The sequence below is a fragment of the Lactuca virosa genome, chromosome 2 (genome assembly GCF_052849685.1).
Source record: "Lactuca virosa cultivar CGN04683 chromosome 2, Lactuca_virosa_CGN04683_v6, whole genome shotgun sequence".
Classification (NCBI taxonomy): Eukaryota; Viridiplantae; Streptophyta; class Magnoliopsida; order Asterales; family Asteraceae; genus Lactuca; species Lactuca virosa.
This window is the reverse complement of record NC_136427.1, coordinates 88,839,743-88,849,120: the sequence shown is the minus strand read 5'-3', so window position 1 is coordinate 88,849,120 and position 9,378 is coordinate 88,839,743. Positions and strand designations below refer to the sequence as shown.

Sequence of the window (9,378 nt, the reverse complement as noted above, 5' to 3'; positions counted from 1 at the left end):
CCTTTTTGGTCATTACAGAATACGGTGTTTTGAAAGTGAAAACTTCACACGTAGTAGAGACAATGGCACGAGGCTTGGTTCTTCTGCTTTTGATTGACATCTCTTCTTGATATAGCATATGTGATTCAATAGAGGAGGTATGATTATCACCATTCAAGGTTTTAGGATCCCCTTTATCTTCCGAACTCCCTCTATCCTCCTCTTGGACAACCGCATCATTCTCCACAATTGTTTCAAGAAAAAGCTAAATGTGCATCCTCAATGTTGATAAAATCTTGAACAACCTTGTTTTCCTTAAGAGGATTCTTCAAGTAATCATGCAAAACGTGCACATCCGATTCACAAAAGGTGCTAATGGCTTGTAGACTAAGATTTCCATCAGATTGAGATTTCCCGTATGTACTCGTCGAGTCAGCGGTTACGGCTCGACAAGTCAGAGAGTCTTCAAGTCTTTTGAGGCTTCCTTGATCAGCCTTTCCATCTCCTCCAGATCTCCCTTGGCATCAGAATTCACTTCCAAGGATAATAAGAATTGGTTTGGATTGACCTCTTGCAAGTAAGCAAGCTCTCTCTCCAACACTTCATCATCTAGAATTATTGAGGAAACCTTATCTTCTTTTGACTCCTTGTGCTTCTTCTTTTTCTCGGCTTCAAAAATTATCGAATCATCTCCCACCCTTAATGTTAGTGTATATTCTCGCATATCTACCAAGGCACAAGCGGTATTCAAGAATGGTCGCCCAAGGATGATTGGTATTTTAAAGTCCTCCTCTATGTCTAATATTATGAAATCAACCGGAAATACTAACTTATCAATCTTGATAAGGGGATCTTCACGTACTCCCATCAGATGTATTATCGTTTTGTCGGCTAAATGAATCTTCATTTGAATAGGCTTCGGGACCGGAAGGTTTAACATTTGGAAGAAGGAATATGGCATAATATTAATACTTGCACCCAAATCCGTCAATGCTCGTGTGGTCATTATGTTCCCAAATTGACAAGGTACGGTGATGCTTCCCGGATCGCCCCTCTTTTCTGGCAGTTCACTCAGAACTATTTCAGCAACTTCTTCTATATTTCTTCTAGTGGTAAAGAGGTTTTTAAGTAAACTACCATATTTCGGTGTTTGTAATATCGTTTGAACAAACGGAATATTTACTTGGAGTGCCTTTATGTGCTCCATAAACCTCCTATATTCTTGAATCTGCTCATTAGGTATGGCTCGGCTCGGAAATGGCAAAGAGGGTTGGTAAGGCTTCGAAAGAGAGCAGATTTTGGTATCAGGTTGTTGACTTGTCGAGTCCATGTTGGCAACTCGGCGAGTCAAATCGGGTTTACTCGAATTCCAGCTAATCACTTCTTCTGTTCGCAACTTGTTGGGATTCTTCTGGATAGAAGTCAGAGGAGTGTAAATTGGCTCAGAATCTGTTGTTATTACATTCACATGCACCATTCTTGGATTTTGCTCGGTATTGCTAGGAAGTGCACCAGGTGCTCTTTGGTTGATTTGTTGTGCAAGCTGACCTAGCTGTTTTTTGATGTTATGAGTAGATGCTTGCTGATTCCTAAGCATATTTTGCTGATCCTTCATCATAGCTTGATGTTCTCTAAGCATATTTCGTTGTTCTTTCATTTCAACATCTGTATCATTATGCCTCTTCTCAGACGCGGCTACAAATCTTGTGAACATATCTTCCAAGTCAGCTTTCTTCTCCAGCACCGGTTCCTCTTTTTGATAATAGCCCCTTTCTTTTTGCTTAAATTTCTCCTCCTTTGCCTTTTTGTACTCATCATAAGGAAGCCGATCCTTCTTGGGTTTCCGCCAATTGTCATCATACCTATCACCACTCGAACAGCATACTTGCACCCTCCAGTTCCCGTTCTCGTCAAGATCACAATCTTTAGTGAGATGAGGCCCTCTACAATTCTCATAACTAACCCTAATGGCATGGATGGATTGGTCCATCTTATTCATTCTTCGATCCAAACCCTCTAGTTTATCCATCATTGCTTCCATGTTATCACTAACTGAGTTCACCGCCCTCGAGTCAAGTCATTTCTTGGGTTATGATATTCTCAAGAGTGTTTAGAGAATTCTTCAATTAGGGCCTTTATCACCGGGGGTGCTTTCTTTGTGAGTGGTCCTTGCGAATCAAGGAGTTGCCTAGTTGTCACATTTACTCCATCATAGAAAATGGAGACTTTTTGTTGGCTGTTTAGATCGTGATGTGGGCAATTCCTTAGTAAACTTTTGTACCTTTCCTATGCCTCATATAGTGACTCTCCAGCTTGTTGTTCAAAATTGGCTATGGTTTTCTTCAGTTTGGCTATCTTTGAGGGAGGGCAGAATTGATCAATGAATTCTTCTTTCATCTTGGCCCAAGTGGTGGTGGATCCTGGAGGGAGTGATTTGAGCCAATCTTTCGCGGATCCCTTAAATGTGACTGGTAGCATACGTAGCAAAACAATGTCGCGAGCCACATTTGGGACATTAAAGTAGTCGGCAATGTCGTTGACCTCGTCTAAATGCTTGTATGCGTTCTCGTGATCTTTCCCGTAGAATGGGATCTCCTTAAGTTGAGCAAGTATATGGCCCTTAAGTCCAAAGGTGGCAGTTACGGGAATTGCGGGTTGCACAAGTCCCGGTCCGGTATCGTCACGTATCCTCTTCTTCCATTTGCCCATGGGAACTTCATCGATGTTAGCCATGGGGTTAGCTAATTCACCTCAAAAATCGCTTCCTTCTTCGTATTCGGTTTCTTCCCTTTCGGTTTCGTACTCGGTGTCCTCCTTCTTCGGGTGTTCGTCCGCCACTGAAGAGAAGCTGGATTCTCCTACTTTCTTGCTCTTTTTCTTACTAAAAACAGCTTTTAGATTCTTCAACGGTGAATTATTCGATGTTGCGATTTCCCCTACATTCTTGCCTTTGTTTTTCCTCAAGGTTGCTTCCGGGTCTTCAAGCGGTGGAATCAAAGGTGTACGTCCTCCCTTGGTCATAAACGAACTGTAAACAAAACAAAAAACATGCGTAAAAAGACAAAAATAAAATAAAAACGAAACTGAGTTTCAGCGATGGACTCGTCGAGTAGCTTCGATTGCACTCGGCGAATTCAAGGCTAAAACTGAAAAAAATCAAACAAAAATTCTAACAAATCAGATAAAATTAAAACTAAACCTAATACCCAGACTAGTAAAGCAGTAACTTTGTGCAAGATTAATCTCACACAAAGGGTCGATAATACTAGAAATTAAAATTAATTTTTGAACCGTTCCCCGGCAACGGCACCAAAAACTTGATGTGTGTTAAACTAACTGGTTTTAATCCTACTTTTCAATTATGAATTAGACACACAAAGGCAGTGGACCTATCAATTGTGGTATAGTTAAATAAGTAGGGTATTGAACTCAGGGAACGGAAATTAAACTAATTACTAATATTATCTAAAACAAATAATAGAATGGGAGGGGTTTCTCTAGTTTTACAAGACTAGAAACTTAACTAAAACTTAACTAGCACTTAATTAAGTAGCTAACAATTAAATTGCAACTAAATTCAATGATAAAAAGGACTTTTGTCTAGGTTCGAATCATTTGATCCTATGGTTGATTTTATGGTGAATGTATTGGATTAACTTTTCATTGGCTACCGATTTAGATGATTAGGTTCACGTTCGTTATTGCTAATCCTTAGAAAATAGATTAATTCAAGCAGTGGCCAGTTATCTAAATTAATAAGTTCCCTAGTTAATTAATTCGGGTTAAGTAAGACTTGTAATGGTTAATTAAATTGGTGATTCAATTGACCTCTTGTTGATAGTGTATCACACAAGCTCACGTATTAACTTACCTATCTTCTAATTAATTCTAGTTTCAGATTCGTTATTCCTAGACATATAACTACGTGGTCACATAAATCATATGAAATTAATAACTAAGAGATGTTCATACAACTTAATTACTGATTTATTAACAGAAGATAGTTGTTATTAATATATGAGGTTCTTTAACAAGCTTAACAAAACAATATCACCAATTAAGAATTAATCCTAACCATAAAATCAATCCATATTCACAAAATCATTTACCCTAAACAGAAGATAAAGGTTTTAGTTCATAATTGCAATAAAAACAAACTCAAAAACGAATTCAAACGAACTTAGCATAGTTCTATTCAAAGGTAAAGTGGAATAATAAACCTAAGTTGCCTTATTCTTCTTGGAATTGAGGATTAGGGTTCTTCTCACGTTCTTCAGATCTCCAGCAGTCTCCTTAGTCGCCAAGTAAGCTTCCCAAAAGCCAGAGAGCCCTCCATTCGGGTTTGTTGCTTCTATTTATAGATAACTCAAAACCGGTGCTACTCATCGAGTAGACAACCGACTCGTCGAGTCCCTTTGAAGAATCTGTATACGGCAAGGACTTTACATATTGCTTCGCGAATCTTCATATGTACTCGTCGAGTGGACGTCCCCACTCGCCGAGTAGCTTCAGGATTTAGCATTTTTCTTCTTTCTTTAGTTCTCGAGCTTTCGATCGTATCTCTTGTTTCCTTTTACCTCCGAGCTTCTCATCGAGTAGACAATCGACTCGTCGAGTCCCTTTGAAGAATTCGTATACGGCAAGGACTTTACGTATTGCTTCGCGAATCTTCGTATGTACTCGTTGAGTGGACGTGCCCACTCACCGAGTAGCTTCAGGATTTTGCATTTTGCTTCTTTCTTTAGTTCTCGAGCTTTCTATCGTATCTCCTGCTTCCTTTTACCTCCGAGCTTCTCTTTTGAACTGAAAATACAATTTGAACACTATTAAGTACCTTTTGTCCATAATATGTAAATAATTAGCTAATAAACAATGAAAATCTACACTAAATATATAGCTAAATATGCACATATCACATACCCCCTTGTTTTCGGTTTTCATATGATTTTGGGGGAGAATGCAAGTAAAATGTGTAGATCTGTGTGTTATATGCATGTTTTGTGTGAATTCTTAGTTTATTTCGTAAAAATGTGTTAGGTCTTAGTGAATCTCGAAATTTTAAGTATTATGTAGCAAAGATCTATGAACTACAACATTATATACATCATATTATCAAGCCAAAAGTGATTACATGTTTAAGATACAAAAGATTTCAACAAAAACCTTGTTAAAGGTCAAAATTGTCAAAAAAACAAAAGATAAGGGTAGAAAGTGGCATTTATGTTTTTATAAGGGTCAAACAGGTCCTACATGTCTAAAAAGGTATTTTTATGTTAAACATCCTTTAAAAAGGGCCAAAAATGCAAATTTGAGCTTAATGGGCCAAAACCTTTGGGCCTCACGGTTTTGGGCCCAATTTGCGAAAAAATGAAATTTTCGGATTTAAAAATGTTATTTGGTCAAAGTTTGAGTCATAAATGTAAATAAACCAAATTTAGGGGTGAAAATAACATTTATTTTCAAATTGAACCAAAAATGTAAATTTTTTCAAAATTGGGCCGAAAGTGTAAATTTTTACAAACAAGGGGCTGAAAATGTACTTTTCTGTAAAACAGGGTTCTAAATGTGAAAATATAACTTTTTGGGCTAAATCCGTGAAATTCCAAACATTTGGGACAAAATTACAAATTTTTATAAATTATGGACTAAAGTGTCATTTTTACAAAACTTTGGGCCTTAATTAAAAATTGGAGGATTATTGGCCAAAAATGTCATTTTTACGAAATGAAAGCTTCTTTTCATGAATGTAGTAAACCTCAAGGTAAAACAAACAACGGAATAAAAACAAACGAACGAAATATGTCGATAACTATTTATTGGGCCTAATATTCACATTTCTTGGCCATTCGGCCCTAAGGGCCCAATTAAGTGTGTATTGAGCCCAATGTTTTCCATGATATGTTTATTGGGTTTTGCGACTGTAACGCCCGTAGATCCGGGCTAGTCAATTTAGAGATAATAGGGGTCGAAAACGACTTTTCGACAAAAGATTATTTAGAATAAATAATCTTAACCAAGTTGTAGAATATGTCTCAAGGGTTCCGTACATATGAAGAACGCTAAAATCCGAGTTATAACGAAGAAGTTATGGCCCGTCGAAGTTTTACGGCAAAACCGGCACGGCACCGGGAGACGTAACTAGTGAATTTTTGATAAAGGACTTTTTAGCCTTAGAAATCTAAACAAAAGTTGTAGTATACGTTAAACTGAGAACATACAAAAAAGAACGCCCAAATCTGACTTCGTATGACGAAGTTACAAATTTTCTAAGATTTGGCATAGCAGTGCACGACCCGAAACTCGAATTTTAGATCGAGCGGTTTTTGGCCTACGCGACCTAAATGAGAATTGAAGATCTCATTAATAGGAACTCAACGGTAAAAAGACAGACGAAAATAGAGTCCGTATGTAGAAGTTATGAATTTTACGCCGACATTTAACAATATAATCTCCTCGTACTGTTAAATTTAAGATCGGTGAAGAGTTATCCGACGGAGTCAAAATGAAAGTTGTAGATCTAATTTTTACCTACGCGTGGATATAAAGAACGTCCAAAACGGAGGTCGTATGTAAAAGTTACATATTTTAAAAGCCGGAAGTGTGCTGTGCGAAAATGGGTGATGTGGCACAATCTTGGCCATTGCTTTCTCCCCAAGTCTTGCCACTAGATGGTGACATGTGGCACCAAGTTCAGCCATTTTTCACCCTATAAATAGAACCTCTCACACCCTCATTTTCTTCACACATTTCCCATTCTTTCTTCTCTTTACTCTCTCTCTCTCTAGAACCTCTCTCTAGCCCCGAACCCCCTGAAAAGCCTAAGGAACCTCCCTAGCACGAGGCGGAAGCCCCGGAGTGCTCGACGGCTCCGAGAAGAAGAGCTTTTCGGCTCGGGAACGCTGCTCCAAGCAAAGCCCAGATTTCTATAAAACCCGCTGTAAGTGAGCTACGCCTACGCTATTTTTAATATAGCTTTTATTTAATTATAGTAACGTTATTAGGAACTTATAATAAGTACTTTGGGTATTATTATGGGTTATATAAGTATTTTTTAACGCTTATATAATAGTAATAATAGCTAAACTATTAATTAGTCTCGGCGAATAATAAACTAAACTCTAGTGGTAATAATACTAGGTTTCGTCGAAGGAAATTATTTTTTTTAAGAAGCGAAACGCTGTCTGAGTTCGGAATCACCACCTTTTCAAGTGAGTGCATAGTTACTTTCATCTTACATATAGATATGAAGTATTTTAAATAAATTACGTGCTATGTGTGCATATTATCTGTATACTTGCTATCTATGCTGGATAAACGATTTTATACATGTTTTAAATGATTTAAACTGTATATATATATATATATATATATATATATATATATATATATATCTACGAGAATATGTTGGGTAAAATATGGGTAGATGGAATATGAGTTGGATGATGAGTTGAGAGGTGTTATAGACCACGAGGTAAGTGTGAGAGGTGGACGATGTGATAAGCCTTTCCCAAATGATGGCCCCGTCATCTAGCAGAGTATGGATGACAACCACGGACTATTCTAGACAGTCCAGTGGAACACTGGCAGGCTCGCAACCTGTAGGTGTTGTGAACGATGTGTTCACCGGTGTACTCTAAAAACCCATTGACATGTATTGTGAGTGGACTCTCGAAAACGATACTGTCAATAAACGAGATAACCCTAGCAGCTATGCTCGAAGGACAATACTGGTAGCTGCGCCTCACATAGAATGTCACAATTCTAGCAGCTGCGCCTAAGTGATAGAACTAGCAGTTGTGCTTGACAGCTGTGTCGTTGACAATGTTGGACTTCGTGCCGATTCCTTAGGATGATCCTTAGGAATGAATGAATGAGGAATAATTGATTCTTAGCGTAGATCCTTAAGAGTAAAGAAGATAATGAGGATGGATAATTGGGTTGATTGTTTGATGGTTAAACGTAATAATTATATTATTGTGGGTTGAAAACCCTATGTACTCACCAGGTTTCCCAACCTGACCCACTCAATTTATTTGTATCACAGGTGTCGATATGAAGTTACATTACACTGAGAGATTTAAAAGAGATGTAGCTCACTAGTGTAAATGAAAGTAAGTTCTGTTTATGCTTATGTTTCTATATTAACGATGACATCCCAAATGTTTTAAAATGAATAAAAATACATTTCTTCAGAAATTCTTTGATAACGTATTTATCATGTTTTTCTGGGAACAAATTCCGCAAGATTTTTATTAAAAGAAGTACTCTGATTTTTATAAAGCATAAACGAAATCGGTCTTTTCTGGCCGTGAAAATGGGGATGTCACAGCGACCCACTTACATGTTAATTTCGGCCTAAGTTATGGATTACATGTTTATTGGGCTTTTGTGACCCATTTACATGCCTATTAGTCCTAAATTACCCTTTTACATGTGATTGGGCCTTTGTGGCCAAATTTCATACTAATAGGGCTTGGAATGGAAATTTCATATGTTAGTAAGTCGTAACGATACCTTTATGTAATCATTAAACTTCGTATACCTATATATGTACCTTTCGAATACAAAAACATATTACATATACTAAACATTAAACATAATACAAGATGAGGTTGTGAATCTAGTGAGACTTGTCGGTTGGCACCACTGAGTGTACAATCGTAGGTTGTAGTTATAATCAGAGTTTCCTGGAAGGAAAGCGGGAGTTTTTGTATAGATCTATACGGGGTGACCCCCCATGCCTTAGCTGTTCGCTACAGCTAGACTAGGCCAGTCTAGGGCGACAACATCCTTAGCATGACCGACATTTGGAAAAATACCAAGACGGGCGACCTAGTCATTATCATGCATGGTTATAACGGCTCATATAGGGATTCAATACCAAAAGAAACTTTCGAAGATAAATTCTTTGATTGTGTCAATACAAAATAACTTATTTAACGATACCAGAATCTAGACATTCTTATAAAACAGAAAATATCGGATTTTCTCGGGGAAATTATTCATTTTACATTTATCATTTATTCACAATACAATGAAACTAAACCACTCTTTTATAAACTATAACTATGAAATTCACACATGCATTTATACTTGATTTTCACAACATTTTCAGACATTTTACAGAAAATATCGGATTTTCTGGGTTTTTATGAAAGATACAAAGACTTTTACTCAAACATACTTATGAACTCACCAACATTATATATGTTGACCGTTTTCAAAATAACTTATATTCTCAGGTAATCGTTAAGCTGGAAGATATGCAAGTGTGTATGGTTTCGTTTTATGTAATATCACTTATCATACTTTTAACAATTTGAACTTTTGTATTTTTAACAATGTACTTGATATGAACAATGTTGGTTGTATTATGTAATGTTAGTGATGAATGTGGTA

The 9,378-nt window shown here is 37.1% G+C and overlaps 1 non-coding gene across 1 annotated transcript; it reads left to right on the top strand.

The window, feature by feature from the left end:
* The first annotated feature begins 2,221 nt into the window (after positions 1-2,221).
* Positions 2,222-2,328, top strand: LOC145161746 (small nucleolar RNA R71). The gene has a single exon (XR_013738622.1). It is a non-coding gene; the product is annotated as a small nucleolar RNA R71 (small nucleolar RNA).
* The last annotated feature ends 7,050 nt before the right edge of the window (positions 2,329-9,378 follow it).